This window comes from Ctenocephalides felis, unplaced genomic scaffold, assembly GCF_003426905.1.
Source record: "Ctenocephalides felis isolate EL2017-DRISC unplaced genomic scaffold, ASM342690v1 CF-g0.4_SCAFFOLD_01886, whole genome shotgun sequence".
NCBI lineage: Eukaryota > Metazoa > Arthropoda > Insecta > Siphonaptera > Pulicidae > Ctenocephalides > Ctenocephalides felis.
This window is the reverse complement of record NW_020538040.1, coordinates 129,914,221-129,926,482: the sequence shown is the minus strand read 5'-3', so window position 1 is coordinate 129,926,482 and position 12,262 is coordinate 129,914,221. Positions and strand designations below refer to the sequence as shown.

At 49.3% G+C, this 12,262-nt stretch overlaps 50 non-coding genes across 50 annotated transcripts; all 50 read right to left on the bottom strand.

The window, feature by feature from the left end:
* Positions 1 to 121: 121 nt before the first annotated feature.
* Positions 122 to 193, bottom strand: Trnah-gug. The gene has a single exon. It is a non-coding gene; the product is annotated as a tRNA-His (tRNA).
* Positions 194 to 757: 564 nt separating this feature from the next.
* On the bottom strand, positions 758 to 829 carry Trnah-gug. The gene has a single exon. It is a non-coding gene; the product is annotated as a tRNA-His (tRNA).
* Positions 830 to 1,075: 246 nt separating this feature from the next.
* Trnah-gug lies at positions 1,076 to 1,147 on the bottom strand. The gene has a single exon. It is a non-coding gene; the product is annotated as a tRNA-His (tRNA).
* An 87-nt stretch (positions 1,148 to 1,234) lies between these two features.
* On the bottom strand, positions 1,235 to 1,306 carry Trnah-gug. The gene has a single exon. It is a non-coding gene; the product is annotated as a tRNA-His (tRNA).
* A 602-nt stretch (positions 1,307 to 1,908) lies between these two features.
* Trnah-gug lies at positions 1,909 to 1,980 on the bottom strand. Its single transcript has one exon. It is a non-coding gene; the product is annotated as a tRNA-His (tRNA).
* Positions 1,981 to 2,067: 87 nt separating this feature from the next.
* Trnah-gug lies at positions 2,068 to 2,139 on the bottom strand. Its single transcript has one exon. It is a non-coding gene; the product is annotated as a tRNA-His (tRNA).
* A 246-nt stretch (positions 2,140 to 2,385) lies between these two features.
* Trnah-gug lies at positions 2,386 to 2,457 on the bottom strand. Its single transcript has one exon. It is a non-coding gene; the product is annotated as a tRNA-His (tRNA).
* Positions 2,458 to 2,544: 87 nt separating this feature from the next.
* Trnah-gug lies at positions 2,545 to 2,616 on the bottom strand. The gene has a single exon. It is a non-coding gene; the product is annotated as a tRNA-His (tRNA).
* Positions 2,617 to 2,703: 87 nt separating this feature from the next.
* Trnah-gug lies at positions 2,704 to 2,775 on the bottom strand. The gene has a single exon. It is a non-coding gene; the product is annotated as a tRNA-His (tRNA).
* Positions 2,776 to 3,021: 246 nt separating this feature from the next.
* On the bottom strand, positions 3,022 to 3,093 carry Trnah-gug. The gene has a single exon. It is a non-coding gene; the product is annotated as a tRNA-His (tRNA).
* Positions 3,094 to 3,179: 86 nt separating this feature from the next.
* On the bottom strand, positions 3,180 to 3,251 carry Trnah-gug. The gene has a single exon. It is a non-coding gene; the product is annotated as a tRNA-His (tRNA).
* A 473-nt stretch (positions 3,252 to 3,724) lies between these two features.
* Trnah-gug lies at positions 3,725 to 3,799 on the bottom strand. The gene has a single exon. It is a non-coding gene; the product is annotated as a tRNA-His (tRNA).
* Positions 3,800 to 4,045: 246 nt separating this feature from the next.
* On the bottom strand, positions 4,046 to 4,117 carry Trnah-gug. The gene has a single exon. It is a non-coding gene; the product is annotated as a tRNA-His (tRNA).
* A 1,191-nt stretch (positions 4,118 to 5,308) lies between these two features.
* Positions 5,309 to 5,380, bottom strand: Trnah-gug. Its single transcript has one exon. It is a non-coding gene; the product is annotated as a tRNA-His (tRNA).
* Positions 5,381 to 5,628: 248 nt separating this feature from the next.
* On the bottom strand, positions 5,629 to 5,700 carry Trnah-gug. The gene has a single exon. It is a non-coding gene; the product is annotated as a tRNA-His (tRNA).
* Positions 5,701 to 5,945: 245 nt separating this feature from the next.
* Trnah-gug lies at positions 5,946 to 6,017 on the bottom strand. The gene has a single exon. It is a non-coding gene; the product is annotated as a tRNA-His (tRNA).
* Positions 6,018 to 6,103: 86 nt separating this feature from the next.
* Trnah-gug lies at positions 6,104 to 6,176 on the bottom strand. Its single transcript has one exon. It is a non-coding gene; the product is annotated as a tRNA-His (tRNA).
* Positions 6,177 to 6,263: 87 nt separating this feature from the next.
* Positions 6,264 to 6,334, bottom strand: Trnah-gug. Its single transcript has one exon. It is a non-coding gene; the product is annotated as a tRNA-His (tRNA).
* An 85-nt stretch (positions 6,335 to 6,419) lies between these two features.
* Positions 6,420 to 6,490, bottom strand: Trnah-gug. Its single transcript has one exon. It is a non-coding gene; the product is annotated as a tRNA-His (tRNA).
* Positions 6,491 to 6,576: 86 nt separating this feature from the next.
* Trnah-gug lies at positions 6,577 to 6,648 on the bottom strand. Its single transcript has one exon. It is a non-coding gene; the product is annotated as a tRNA-His (tRNA).
* An 85-nt stretch (positions 6,649 to 6,733) lies between these two features.
* Trnah-gug lies at positions 6,734 to 6,805 on the bottom strand. Its single transcript has one exon. It is a non-coding gene; the product is annotated as a tRNA-His (tRNA).
* Positions 6,806 to 6,974: 169 nt separating this feature from the next.
* On the bottom strand, positions 6,975 to 7,046 carry Trnah-gug. The gene has a single exon. It is a non-coding gene; the product is annotated as a tRNA-His (tRNA).
* Positions 7,047 to 7,131: 85 nt separating this feature from the next.
* Positions 7,132 to 7,203, bottom strand: Trnah-gug. Its single transcript has one exon. It is a non-coding gene; the product is annotated as a tRNA-His (tRNA).
* Positions 7,204 to 7,289: 86 nt separating this feature from the next.
* Trnah-gug lies at positions 7,290 to 7,361 on the bottom strand. The gene has a single exon. It is a non-coding gene; the product is annotated as a tRNA-His (tRNA).
* An 87-nt stretch (positions 7,362 to 7,448) lies between these two features.
* Trnah-gug lies at positions 7,449 to 7,520 on the bottom strand. Its single transcript has one exon. It is a non-coding gene; the product is annotated as a tRNA-His (tRNA).
* An 85-nt stretch (positions 7,521 to 7,605) lies between these two features.
* On the bottom strand, positions 7,606 to 7,677 carry Trnah-gug. Its single transcript has one exon. It is a non-coding gene; the product is annotated as a tRNA-His (tRNA).
* An 87-nt stretch (positions 7,678 to 7,764) lies between these two features.
* Positions 7,765 to 7,834, bottom strand: Trnah-gug. Its single transcript has one exon. It is a non-coding gene; the product is annotated as a tRNA-His (tRNA).
* An 85-nt stretch (positions 7,835 to 7,919) lies between these two features.
* On the bottom strand, positions 7,920 to 7,991 carry Trnah-gug. Its single transcript has one exon. It is a non-coding gene; the product is annotated as a tRNA-His (tRNA).
* Positions 7,992 to 8,078: 87 nt separating this feature from the next.
* On the bottom strand, positions 8,079 to 8,150 carry Trnah-gug. Its single transcript has one exon. It is a non-coding gene; the product is annotated as a tRNA-His (tRNA).
* A 110-nt stretch (positions 8,151 to 8,260) lies between these two features.
* Positions 8,261 to 8,332, bottom strand: Trnah-gug. Its single transcript has one exon. It is a non-coding gene; the product is annotated as a tRNA-His (tRNA).
* An 86-nt stretch (positions 8,333 to 8,418) lies between these two features.
* Positions 8,419 to 8,490, bottom strand: Trnah-gug. Its single transcript has one exon. It is a non-coding gene; the product is annotated as a tRNA-His (tRNA).
* An 87-nt stretch (positions 8,491 to 8,577) lies between these two features.
* Trnah-gug lies at positions 8,578 to 8,648 on the bottom strand. Its single transcript has one exon. It is a non-coding gene; the product is annotated as a tRNA-His (tRNA).
* An 86-nt stretch (positions 8,649 to 8,734) lies between these two features.
* Trnah-gug lies at positions 8,735 to 8,806 on the bottom strand. The gene has a single exon. It is a non-coding gene; the product is annotated as a tRNA-His (tRNA).
* Positions 8,807 to 8,893: 87 nt separating this feature from the next.
* On the bottom strand, positions 8,894 to 8,965 carry Trnah-gug. The gene has a single exon. It is a non-coding gene; the product is annotated as a tRNA-His (tRNA).
* Positions 8,966 to 9,422: 457 nt separating this feature from the next.
* On the bottom strand, positions 9,423 to 9,494 carry Trnah-gug. Its single transcript has one exon. It is a non-coding gene; the product is annotated as a tRNA-His (tRNA).
* An 86-nt stretch (positions 9,495 to 9,580) lies between these two features.
* Positions 9,581 to 9,652, bottom strand: Trnah-gug. Its single transcript has one exon. It is a non-coding gene; the product is annotated as a tRNA-His (tRNA).
* Positions 9,653 to 9,738: 86 nt separating this feature from the next.
* Trnah-gug lies at positions 9,739 to 9,810 on the bottom strand. The gene has a single exon. It is a non-coding gene; the product is annotated as a tRNA-His (tRNA).
* An 85-nt stretch (positions 9,811 to 9,895) lies between these two features.
* Trnah-gug lies at positions 9,896 to 9,967 on the bottom strand. The gene has a single exon. It is a non-coding gene; the product is annotated as a tRNA-His (tRNA).
* Positions 9,968 to 10,364: 397 nt separating this feature from the next.
* Positions 10,365 to 10,436, bottom strand: Trnah-gug. The gene has a single exon. It is a non-coding gene; the product is annotated as a tRNA-His (tRNA).
* An 87-nt stretch (positions 10,437 to 10,523) lies between these two features.
* Trnah-gug lies at positions 10,524 to 10,595 on the bottom strand. Its single transcript has one exon. It is a non-coding gene; the product is annotated as a tRNA-His (tRNA).
* An 87-nt stretch (positions 10,596 to 10,682) lies between these two features.
* On the bottom strand, positions 10,683 to 10,754 carry Trnah-gug. The gene has a single exon. It is a non-coding gene; the product is annotated as a tRNA-His (tRNA).
* An 87-nt stretch (positions 10,755 to 10,841) lies between these two features.
* On the bottom strand, positions 10,842 to 10,913 carry Trnah-gug. Its single transcript has one exon. It is a non-coding gene; the product is annotated as a tRNA-His (tRNA).
* An 87-nt stretch (positions 10,914 to 11,000) lies between these two features.
* Positions 11,001 to 11,072, bottom strand: Trnah-gug. The gene has a single exon. It is a non-coding gene; the product is annotated as a tRNA-His (tRNA).
* Positions 11,073 to 11,159: 87 nt separating this feature from the next.
* On the bottom strand, positions 11,160 to 11,231 carry Trnah-gug. Its single transcript has one exon. It is a non-coding gene; the product is annotated as a tRNA-His (tRNA).
* Positions 11,232 to 11,318: 87 nt separating this feature from the next.
* On the bottom strand, positions 11,319 to 11,390 carry Trnah-gug. The gene has a single exon. It is a non-coding gene; the product is annotated as a tRNA-His (tRNA).
* An 86-nt stretch (positions 11,391 to 11,476) lies between these two features.
* Positions 11,477 to 11,548, bottom strand: Trnah-gug. Its single transcript has one exon. It is a non-coding gene; the product is annotated as a tRNA-His (tRNA).
* An 87-nt stretch (positions 11,549 to 11,635) lies between these two features.
* On the bottom strand, positions 11,636 to 11,707 carry Trnah-gug. The gene has a single exon. It is a non-coding gene; the product is annotated as a tRNA-His (tRNA).
* Positions 11,708 to 11,794: 87 nt separating this feature from the next.
* Trnah-gug lies at positions 11,795 to 11,866 on the bottom strand. Its single transcript has one exon. It is a non-coding gene; the product is annotated as a tRNA-His (tRNA).
* An 87-nt stretch (positions 11,867 to 11,953) lies between these two features.
* On the bottom strand, positions 11,954 to 12,025 carry Trnah-gug. Its single transcript has one exon. It is a non-coding gene; the product is annotated as a tRNA-His (tRNA).
* Positions 12,026 to 12,110: 85 nt separating this feature from the next.
* Trnah-gug lies at positions 12,111 to 12,182 on the bottom strand. The gene has a single exon. It is a non-coding gene; the product is annotated as a tRNA-His (tRNA).
* Positions 12,183 to 12,262: the final 80 nt, after the last annotated feature.

Genomic DNA, 12,262 nt, shown 5'->3' with positions numbered 1-12,262 from the left:
CAACGTGGGGTCCTAACCACTAGACGATCACGGCTACCTGTCACTGTTTTCAAGCGCCATTTCACACTGTCGATTTGTTCGGAGGACTAGAATTTCATACCATTAAAAGCCTAAAAATGAATGCCGTGACCAGGATTCGAACCTGGGTTACCACGGCCACAACGTGGGGTCCTAACCACTAGACGATCACGGCTACCTGGGACTGCTTTCAACCGCCCTTTCACGCTGTCTATTCGTTCGGAGGACTAGAATGTCATACCATTAAAAGCCTAAAAATGACTGCCGTGACTAGGATTCGAACCTGGGTTACCACGACCACAACGCGGGGTCCTAACCACTAGACGACCACGGCTACCTGGCACTGTGTATAACTGCCCTTTCACGCTGTGGATTTGTTCGGAGGACTAGAATTTCATACCATTAAAATGCCGAAAAATGACTTCTGTGACCAAGATTCGAACCTGGGTTACCACGACCACAACGTAGGGTCCTAACCACTAGACGATCACGGCTACCTGGGACTGTTTTCAACCGCCCTTTCATGCTGTCGATTCGTTCGGAGGACTAGAATTTCATACCATTAAAAACCTTAAAATGACTGCCGTGACCAGGATTTGACCTGGGTTACCACGGCCACAACGTGGGGTCCTAACCACTAGACGATCACGGCTACCTGTCATTGTTCACAAACGCACTTTCACGCCGTCGATTCGTTCGAAGGACTAGAATTTCATACCATTAAAAACCTAAAAATGACTGCCGTGACCAGGATTCGAACCTGGGTTACCACGGCCACAACGTGGGGTCCTAAGCACTAGACGATCACGGCTACCTGTCACTGTTTACAACTGCACTTTCACGCCGTCGATTCATTCGGAGGACTAGAATTTCATACCATTAAAAGCCTAAAAATGACTGCCGAGACCAGGATTCGCAACTGGGTTACCACTGCCACAATGTGGGGTCCTAACCACTAGACGATCACGGCTACCTGGGACTGTTTTCAACCGCCATTTCACGCTGTCGATTCGTTCGGAGGACTAGAATTTCATACCATTAAAAGCCTAAAAATGTCTGCCGTGACCAGGATTCGAACCTGGGTTACCACGGCCACAACGTGGGGTCCTAACCACTAAACGATCACGGCTACCTGTGACTGTTTTCAACCGCCCTTTCACGCTGTCGATTCGTTCGTAGGACTAGAATTTCATACCATTAAAAGCCTAAAAATGACTGCCGTGACCAGGATTCGAACCTGGGTTACCACGGCCACAACGTGGGGTCCTAACCACTAGACGATCACGGCTACCTGGGACTGCTTTCAACCGCCCTTTCACGCTGTCGATTCGTTCGTAGGACTAGAATTTCATACCATTAAAATGCCGAAAAATGACTTCTGTGACCAAGATTCGAACCTGGGTTACCACGACCACAACGTAGGGTCCTAACCACTAGACGACCACGGCTACCTGGAACTGTTTACAACCGCCTTTTCACGCAGTCGATTCGTTTGTAGGACTAGAATTTCATACCATTAAAAGTCTAAAAATTACTGCCGTGACCAGGACTCGAACCTGGGTTACCACGGCCACAACGTAGGGTCCCAACCACTAGACGATCACGGCTACCTGTCACTGTTTTCAACCGCCATTTCACACTGTCGATTCGTTCGGAGGACTAGAATTTCATACCATTAAAAGCCTAAAAATGAAAGCCTAGTATTTTATACCATTAAAAGCCTAAAAATGACTGCCGTGACCAGGTTCGAACCTGGGTTACCACGGCCACAACGTGGGGTCCCAACCACTAGACGATCACGGCTACCTGTCACTGTTTTCAACCGCTATTTCCCACTGTCGATTCATTCGGAGGACTAGAATTTCATACCATTAAAAGCCTAAAAGTTACTGCCGTGACCAGGATTCAAACCTGGGTTACCACGGCCACAACGTGGGGTCCTGACCACTAGACGATCACGGCTACCTGGGACTGTTTTCAACCGCCCTTTCATGCTGTCGATTCGTTCGGAGGACTAGAATTTCATACCATTAAAAACCTTAAAATGACTGCCGTGACCAGGATTCGAACCTGGGTTACCACGGCCACAACGTGGGGTCCTAACCACTAGACGATCACGGCTACCTGTCACTGTTCACAACTGCACTTTCACGCCGTCGATTCATTCGGAGGACTAGAATTTCATACCATTAAAAGCCTAAAAATGACTGCCGATTCCAGAATTCGCAACTGGGATACCACCGCCACAATGTGGGGTCCTAACCACTAGACGATCACGGCTATCTGGGACTGTTTTCAACCGCCATTTTACGCTGTCGATTCGTTCGGAGGACTAGAATTTCATACCATTAAAAGCCTAAAAATGTCTGCCGTGACCAGGATTCGAACCTGGGTTACCACGGCCACAACGTGGGGTCCTAACCACTAGACGATCACGGCTACCTGTGACTGTTTTCAACCGCCCTTTCACGCTGTCGATTCGTTCGTAGGACTAGAATTTCATACCATTAAAAGCCTAAAAATGACTGCCGTGACCAGGATTCGAACCTGGGTTACCACGGCCACAACGTGGGGTCCTAACCACTAGGCGATCACGGCTACCTGTCACTGTTCACAACTGCACTTTCACGCTGTCGATTCGTTCGGAGGACTAGAATGTCATACCATTAAAAGCCTAAAAATGACTGCCGTGACCAGGATTCGAACCTGGGTTACCACGGCCACAACGTGGGGTCCTAACCACTAGACGATCACGGCTACCTGTCACTGTTCACAACAGCACTTTCACGCCGTCGATTCGTTCGGAGGACTAGAATTTCATACCATTAAAAGCCTAAAAATGATTGCAGCGACCAGGATTCAAACCTGGGTTACCACGGCCACAACGTGGGGTCCTAACCACTAGACGATCACGGCTACCTGTCACTGTTCACAACTGCACTTTCACGCCGTCGATTCATTCGGAGGACTAGAATTTCATACCATTAAAAGCCTTAAAGTTACTGCCGTGACCAGGATTCGAACCTGGGTTACCACGGCCACAACGTGGGGTCCTGACCACTAGACGATCACGGCTACCTGGGACTGTTTTCAACCGCCTTTTCATGCTGTCGATCCGTTCGGAGGACTAGAATTTCATACCATTAAAACCTTAAAATTACTGCCGTGACCAGGATTCGAACCTGGGTTACCACGGCCACAACGTGGGGTCCTAACCACTAGACGATCACGGCTACCTGTCACTGTTCACAACTGCACTTTCACGCCGTCGATTCATTCGGAGGACTAGAATTTCATACCATTAAAAGCCTAAAAATGACTGCCGAGACCAGGATTCGCAACTGGGATACCACTGCCACAATGTGGGGTCCTAACCACTAGACGATCACGGCTACCTGGGACTGTTTTCAACCGCCATTTCACACTGTCGATTCGTTCGGCTACCTGGGTCGATTCGTTTCGACTGGGACTGTTCTCAACCGCCATTTCACGCTGTCGATTCGTTCGGAGGACTAGAATGTCATACCATTAAAAGCCTAAAAATGACGGCCGTGACCAGGATTCGAACCCGGGTTACCACGGCCACAACTTGGGGTCCTAACCACTAGACGATCACGGCTACATGGGACTGTTTTCAACCGCCTTTTCACGCAGTCGATTCGTTTGTAGGACTAGAATTTCATACCATTAAAACCTAAAAAATGACTGCCGTGACCAGGACTCGAACCTGGGTTACCACGGCGGCCACAACGTGGGGTCCTAACCACTAGACGATCACGGCTACCTGGTACTGCTTTCAACCGCCCTTTCACGCTGTTTATTCGTTCGGAGGACTAGAATGTCATACCATTAAAAGCCTAAAAATGACTGCCGTGACCAGAATTCGAACCTGGGTTACCACGGCCACAACGTGGGGTCCCAACCACTAGACGATCTAGGCTACCTGGGACTGCTTTCAACCGCCCTTTCACGCTGTCGATTCGTTCGGAGGACTAGAATTTCATACCATTAAAAGCCTAAAAATGACTGCCGTGACCAGGATTCGAACCTGGGTTACCACGGCCACAACGTGGGGTTCTAACCACTAGACGATCACGGCTACCTGGGACTGCTTTCAACCGCCCTTTCACGCTGTCTATTCGTTCGGAGGACTATAATGTCATACCATTAAAAGCCTAAAAATGACTGCCGTGACCAGGATTCGAACCTGGGTTACCACTAGACGATCACGGCTACCTGGGTCGATTCGTTCGATGGACTAGAATTTCATACCATTAAAACCTTAAAATGATCGCCATGACCAGGATTCGCACCTGGGTTACCACTGCCACAATGTGGGGTCCTAACCACTACACGATCACGGCTACCTGGGACTGTTCTCAACCGCCATTTCACGCTGTCGATTCGTTCGGAGGACTAGAATTTCATACCATTAAACCTAAAAATGACTGCCGTGACTAGGATTCGAACCTGGGTTACCACATCACGGCTACCTGACTGTTTCAACCGCCTTTTCACGCAGTCGATTCGTTTGTAGGACTAGAATTTCATACCAAATTCTAGCCGAAAGATTCGAACCTGGGTTACCACGGCCACAACGTGGGGTCCTAACCACTAGACGATCACGGCTACCTGGGACTGCTCTCAACCGCCCTTTCACGCTGTTTATTCGTTCGGAGGACTAGAATGTCATACCATTAAAAGCCTAAAAATGACTGCCGTGACCAGAATTCGAACCTGGGTTACCTAGACTATCACGGCTACCTGGGTCGATTCGTTCGTAGGACTAAAATTTCATACCATTAAAAGCCTAAAAGTCTGCCGTGACCAGAATTCGAACCTGGGTTACCACGGCCACAACGGGGGTCCTGACCACTAGATGATCACGGCTACCTGGGACAGTTTTCAACCGCCCTTTCACGCTGTCGATTCGTTTGGAGTACTAGAATTTCATACCATTAAAGCCTAAAATGACTTCCGTAACCAGGATTCGAACCTGGGTTACCACGGCCACAACGTGGGGTCCTAACCACTAGACTTATGGCTACCTGGACTGTTTACAACAGCCCTTTCACGCTGTCGATTCGTTCGGAGGACTAGAATTTCATACCATTAAAAACCTAAAATTGACTGCCGTGACCAGGATTTGAACCTGGCTTACCACGGCCACAACGTGGGGTCCTAACCACTAAAAGATCACGGCTACCTGGGACTGTTTACAACTGCCCTTTCACGCTGTCGATTCGTTCGGAGTACTAGAATTTCATACCATTAAAAGCCTAGAAATGACTGCCGTGACCAGGATTCGAACCTGGGTTACCACGGCCACAACGTGGGGTCCTAACCACTATACGATCACGGCTATCTGGGACTGTTTTCAACCGCCCTTTCACGCTGTCGATTCGTTCGTAGGACTAGAATTTCATACCATTAAAAACCTAAAAATGACTGGCGTGCCAGGATTTGAAACTGGGTTACCACGGCGGTCCTACAACGTGGATTCCTAACCACTAGACGATCACGGCTACCTGGGACTGTTTTCAACCGCCCTTTAATGCTTCGATTCGTTCGGTGTACTAGAATTTCATACCATTAAAAACCTAAAATTACTGCCGTGACCAGGATTCGAACCTGGGTTACCACGGCCACAACGTGGGGTCCTAACCACTAGACGATCACGGCTACCTGGAACTGCTTAAAACTTCCCTTTCAGGCTGTCGATTCGTTCGGAGGACTAAAATTTCATATCATCAAAAACCTTAAAATGACTGTCGTGACCAGGATTCGCACCTGGGTTACCACGGCCACAACGTGGGGTCCTAACCACTAGACGATCACGGCTACCTGGGACTGTTCTGCACCGCCATTTCACGCTGTCGATCCGTTCGGAGGTCTAGAATGTCATATCATTAAAGCCTTAAAATGACTGCCGTGACCAGAATTCGAACCTGGGTTACCACGGCCACAACGTGGGGTCCTAACCACTAGACGATCACGGCTAGCTGTCACTGTTTTCAAGCGCCATTTCACACTGTCGATTTGTTCGGAGGACTAGAATTTCATACCATTAAAGCCTAAAAATGAATGCCGTGACCAGGATTCGAAACCTGGGTTACCACGGCCACAACGTGGGGTCCTAACCACTAGACGATCACGGCTACCTGGGACTGTTTTCAACCGCCCTTTCACGCTGTCGATTCGTTCGGAGGACTAGAATTTCATACCATTAAAAGCCTAAAAATGACTGCCGTGACCAGGATTCGAACCTGGGTTACCACGGCCACAACGTGGGTCCTAACCACTAGACGATCACGGCTACCTGGACTGTTTCAACCGCCCTTTCACGCTGTCGATTCGTTCGGAGGACTAGAATTTCATACCATTAAAAGCCTAAAAATGACTGCCGTGACCAGGATTCGAACCTGGGTTACCACGGCCACAACGTGGGTCCTAACCACTAGACGATCACGGCTACCTGGCACTGTTTCAACCGCCCTTTCACGCTGTCGATTCGTTCGGAGGACTAGAATTTCATACCATTAAAAGCCTAAAAATGACTGCCGTGACCAGGATTCGAACCTGGGTTACCACGGCCACAACGTGGGGTCCTAACCACTAGACGATCACGGCTACCTGGGACTGTTTTCAACCGCCTTTCACGCTGTCGATTCGTTCGGAGGACTAGAATTTCATACCATTAAAACCTAAAAATGACTGCCGTGACCAGGATTCGAACCTGGGTTACCACGGCCACAACGTGGGGTCCTAACCACTAGACGATCACGGCTACCTGTCACTGTTCACAACGCCCTTTCACGCTGTCGATTCGTTCGGAGGACTAGAATTTCATACCATTAAAAGCCTAAAAATGACTGCCGTGACCAGGATTCGAACCTGGGTTACCACGGCCACAACGTGGGGGTAGAATTTCATACCATTAAAAGCCTAAAAATGACTGCCGTGACCAGGATTCGAACCTGGGTTACCACGGCCACAACGTGGGGTCCTAACCACTAGACGATCACGGCTACCTGGGACTGTTTTCAACCGCCCTTTCACGCTGTCGATTCGTTCGGAGGACTAGAATTTCATACCATTAAACCTAAAAATGACTGCCGTGACCAGGATTCGAACCTGGGTTACCACGGCCACAACGTGGGGTCCTAACCACTAGACGATCACGGCTACCTGGGACTGTTCACAACCGCCCTTTCACGCTGTCGATTCGTTCGAAGGACTAGAATTTCATACCATTAAAACCTAAAAATGACTGCCGTGACCAGGATTCGAACCTGGGTTACCACGGCCACAACGTGGGGTCCTAACCACTAGACGATCACGGCTACCTGTCACTGTTTACAACCGCCCTTTCACGCTGTCGATTCGTTCGGAGGACTAGAATTTCATACCATTAAAAGCCTAAAAATGACTGCCGTGACCAGGATTCGAACCTGGGTTACCACGGCCACAACGTGGGGTCCTAACCACTAGACGATCACGGCTACCTGGGACTGTTTTCAACCGCCATTTCACGCTGTCGATTCGTTCGTAGGACTAAAATTTCATACCATTAAAAGCCTAAAAATCTGCCGTGACCAGGATTCGAACCTGGGTTACCACGACCACAACGTGGGGTCCTAACCACTAGACGATCACGGCTACCTGTGACTGTTTTCAACCGCCCTTTCACGCTGTCGATTCGTTCGTAGGACTAGAATTTCATACCATTAAAAGCCTAAAAATGACTGCCGTGACCAGGATTCGAACCTGGTTACCACGGCCACAACGTGGGTCCTAACCACTAGACGATCACGGCTACCTGGGACTGTTTCAACCGCCTTTCACGCTGTCGATTCGTTCGGAGGACTAGAATTTCATACCATTAAAAGCCTAAAAATGACTGCCGTGACCAGGATTCGAACCTGGGTTACCACGGCCACAACGTGGGGTCCTAACCACTAGGCGATCACGGCTACCTGGGACTGTTTACAACCGCCCTTTCACGCTGTCGATTCGTTCGTAGGACTAGAATTTCATACCATTAAAAGCCTAAAAATGACTGCCGTGACCAGGATTCGAACCTGGGTTACCACGGCCACAACGTGGGGTCCTAACCACTAGACGATCACGGCTACCTGGCACTGTTTTCAACCGCCATTTCACGCTGTCGATTCGTTCGGAGGACTAGAATTTCATACCATTAAAAACCTAGTATTTTAACCATTAAAAGCCTAAAAATGACTGCCGTGACCAGGATTCGAACCTGGGTTACCACGGCCACAACGTGGGGTCCTAACCACTAGACGATCACGGCTACCTGTCACTGTTTTCAACCGCATTTCACGCTGTCGATTCGTTCGTAGGACTAAAATTTCATACCATTAAAAGCCTAAAAGTTACTGCCGTGACCAGGATTCGAACCTGGGTTACCACGGCCACAACGTGGGGTCCTAACCACTAGACGATCACGGCTACCTGGGACTGTTTTCAACCGCCCTTTCATGCTGTCGATTCGTTCGGAGGACTAGAATTTCATACCATTAAAAACCTTAAAATGACTGCCGTGACCAGGATTCGAACCTGGGTTACCACGGCCACAACGTGGGTCCTAACCACTAGACGATCACGGCTACCTGTCACTGTTCACAACTGCACTTTCACGCTGTCGATTCGTTCGGAGGACTAGAATTTCATACCATTAAAACCTAAAAATGACTGCCGTGACCAGGATTCGAACCTGGGTTACCACGGCCACAACGTGGGGTCCTAACCACTAGACGATCACGGCTACCTGTCACTGTTTTCAACCGCCCTTTCACGCTGTCGATTCGTTCGGAGGACTAGAATTTCATACCATTAAAAGCCTAAAAATGACTGCCGTGACCAGGATTCGAACCTGGGTTACCACGGCCACAACGTGGGGTCCTAACCACTAGACGATCACGGCTACCTGGGACTGTTTACAACCGCCCTTTCACGCTGTCGATTCGTTTGTAGGACTAGAATTCATACCATTAAAAGCCTAAAAATGACTGCCGTGACCAGATTCGAACCTGGGTTACCACGGCCACAACGTGGGGTCCTAACCACTAGACGATCACGGCTACCTGTCACTGTTTCACAACTGCACTTTCACGCTGTCGATTCGTTCGGAGGACTAGAATTTCATACCATTAAAAGCCTAAAAATGACTGCCGTGACCAGGATTCGGACTAGAATTTCATACCATTAAAAGCCTAAAAATGACTGCCGTGACCAGGATTCGAACCTGGGTAACACGGCCACAACGGGGGGTCCTAACCCACTAGACGATCACGGCTACCTGTCACGTTTACAACCGCACTTTCACGCTGTCGATTCGTTCGGAGGACTAGAATTTCATACCATTAAAAGCCTAAAATGACTGCCGTGACCAGGATTCGAACCTGGGTTACCACGGCCACAACGTGGGGTCCTAACCACTAGACGATCACGGCTACCTGGGACTGTTTTCAACCGCCTTTCACGCTGTCGATTCGTTCGGAGGACTAGAATTTCATACCATTAAAAGCCTAAAAATGACTGCCGTGACCAGGATTCGAACCTGGGTTACCACGGCCACAACGTGGGGTCCTAACCACTAGACGATCACGGCTACCTGGACTGTTTACAACCGCCCTTTCACGCTGTCGATTCGTTCGGAGGACTAGAATTTCATACCATTAAAAGCCTAAAAATGACTGCCGTGACCAGGATTCGAACCTGGGTTACCACGGCCACAACGTGGGGTCCTAACCACTAGACGATCACGGCTACCTGGACTGTTTCAACCGCCCTTTCACGCTGTCGATTCGTTCGGAGGACTAGAATTTCATACCATTAAAAGCCTAAAAATGACTGCCGTGACCAGGATTCGAACCTGGGTTACCACGGCCACAACGTGGGGTCCTAACCACTAGACGATCACGGCTACCTGGGACTTTTCAACGCCATTTCACGCTGTCGATTCGTTCGGAGGACTAGAATTTCATACCATTAAAAGCCTAAAAATGACTGCCGTGCACAGGATTCGAACCTGGGTTACCACGGCCACAACGTGGGGTCCTAACCACTAGACGATCACGGCTACCTTTACTGTTTTCAAACGCCATTTCACGCTGTCGATTCGTTCGGAGGACTAGAATTTCATACCATTAAAAGCCTAAAAATGTCTGCCGTGACCAGATTCGAACCTGGGTTACCACGGCCACAACGTGGGGTCCTAACCACTACACGATCACGGCTACCTGGGACTGTTCAAACGCCTTTCACGCTGTCGATTCGTTCGGAGGACTAGAATTTCATACCATTAAAAGCCTAAAAATGACTGCCGTGACCAGGATTCGAACCTGGGTTACCACGGCCACAACGTGGGGTCCTAACCACCAGACGATCACGGCTACCTGGTACTGTTTTCAACCGCCATTTCACGCTGTCGATTCGTTCGGAGGACTAGAATTTCATACCATTAAAAGCCTAAAAATGTCTGCCGTGACCAGGATTCGAACCTGGGTTACCACGGCCACAACGTGGGGTCCTAACCACTAGACGATCACGGCTACCTGGACTGTTTTCAAACCGCCCTTTCACGCTGTCGATTCGTTCGGAGGACTAGAATTTCATACCATTAAAAGCCTAAAAATGACTGCCGTGACCAGGATTCGAACCTGGGTTACCACGGCCACAACGTGGGGTCCTAACCACTAGACGATCACGGCTACCTGGGACTGTTTACAACCGCCCTTTCACGCTGTCGATTCGTTTGTAGGACTAGAATTTATTACCGTTAAAAACCTAAAAATGACTGCCGTGACCAGGATTCGAACCTGGGTTACCACGGCCACAACGTGGGGTCCTAACCACTAGACGATCACGGCTACCTTTCACTGTTTTCAACCGCCATTTCACGCTGTGGATTCGTTCGGAGGACTAGAATTTCATACCATTAAAAGCCTAAAAATGTCTGCCGTGACCAGGATTCGAACCTGGGTTACCACGGCCACAACGTGGGGTCCTAACCACTACACGATCACGGCTACCTGGGACTGTTCTCAACCGCCATTTCACGCTGTCGATTCGTTCGGAGGACTAGAATTTCATACCATTAAAAGCCTAAAAATGATTGCCGTGACCAGGATTCGAACCTGGGTTACCACGGCCACAACGTGGGGTCCTAACCACTAGACGATCACGGCTACCTGGGACTGTTTTCAACCGCCATTTCACGCTGTCGATTCGTTCGGAGGACTAGAATTTCATACCATTAAAAGCCTAAAAATGACTGCCGTGACCAGGATTCGAACCTGGGTTACCACGGCCACAACGTGGGGTCCTAACCACTAGACGATCACGGCTACCTGGACTGTTTTCAACCGCCATTTCACGCTGTCGATTCGTTCGGAGGACTAGAATTTCATACCATTAAAAGCCTAAAAATGTCTGCCGTGACCAGGATTCGAACCTGGGTTACCACGGCCACAACGTGGGGTCCTAACCACTAGACGATCACGGCTACCTGTGACTGTTTTCAACCGCCCTTTCACGCTGTCGATTCGTTCGTAGGACTAGAATTTCATACCATTAAAAGACTAAAAATGACTGCCGTGACCAGGATTCGAACCTGGGTTACCACGGCCACAACGTGGGGTCCTAACCACTAGACGATCACGGCTACCTGGGACTGTTTACAACCGCCCTTTCACGCTGTCGATTCGTTTGTAGGACTAGAATTTATTACCGTTAAAAACCTAAAAATGACTGCCGTGACCAGGATTCGAACCTGGGTTACCACGGCCACAACGTGGGGTCCTAACCACTAGACGATCACGGCTACCTGTCACTGTTTTCAACCGCCATTTCACGCTGTCGATTCGTTCGGAGGACTAGAATTTCATACCATTAAAAGCCTAAAAATGTCTGCCGTGACCAGGATTCGAACCTGGGTTACCACGGCCACAACGTGGGGTCCTAACCACTAGACGATCACGGCTACCTGGGACTGTTTCAACCGCCTTTCACGCTGTCGATTCGTTCGGAGGACTAGAATTTCATACCATTAAAAGCCTAAAAATGACTGCCGTGACCAGGATTCGAACCTGGGTTACCACGGCCACAACGTGGGGTCCTAACCACTAGACGATCACGGCTACCTGGCACTGTTTACAACCGCCCTTTCACGCTGTCGATTCGTTCGGAGGACTAGAATTTCATACCATTAAAAGCCTAA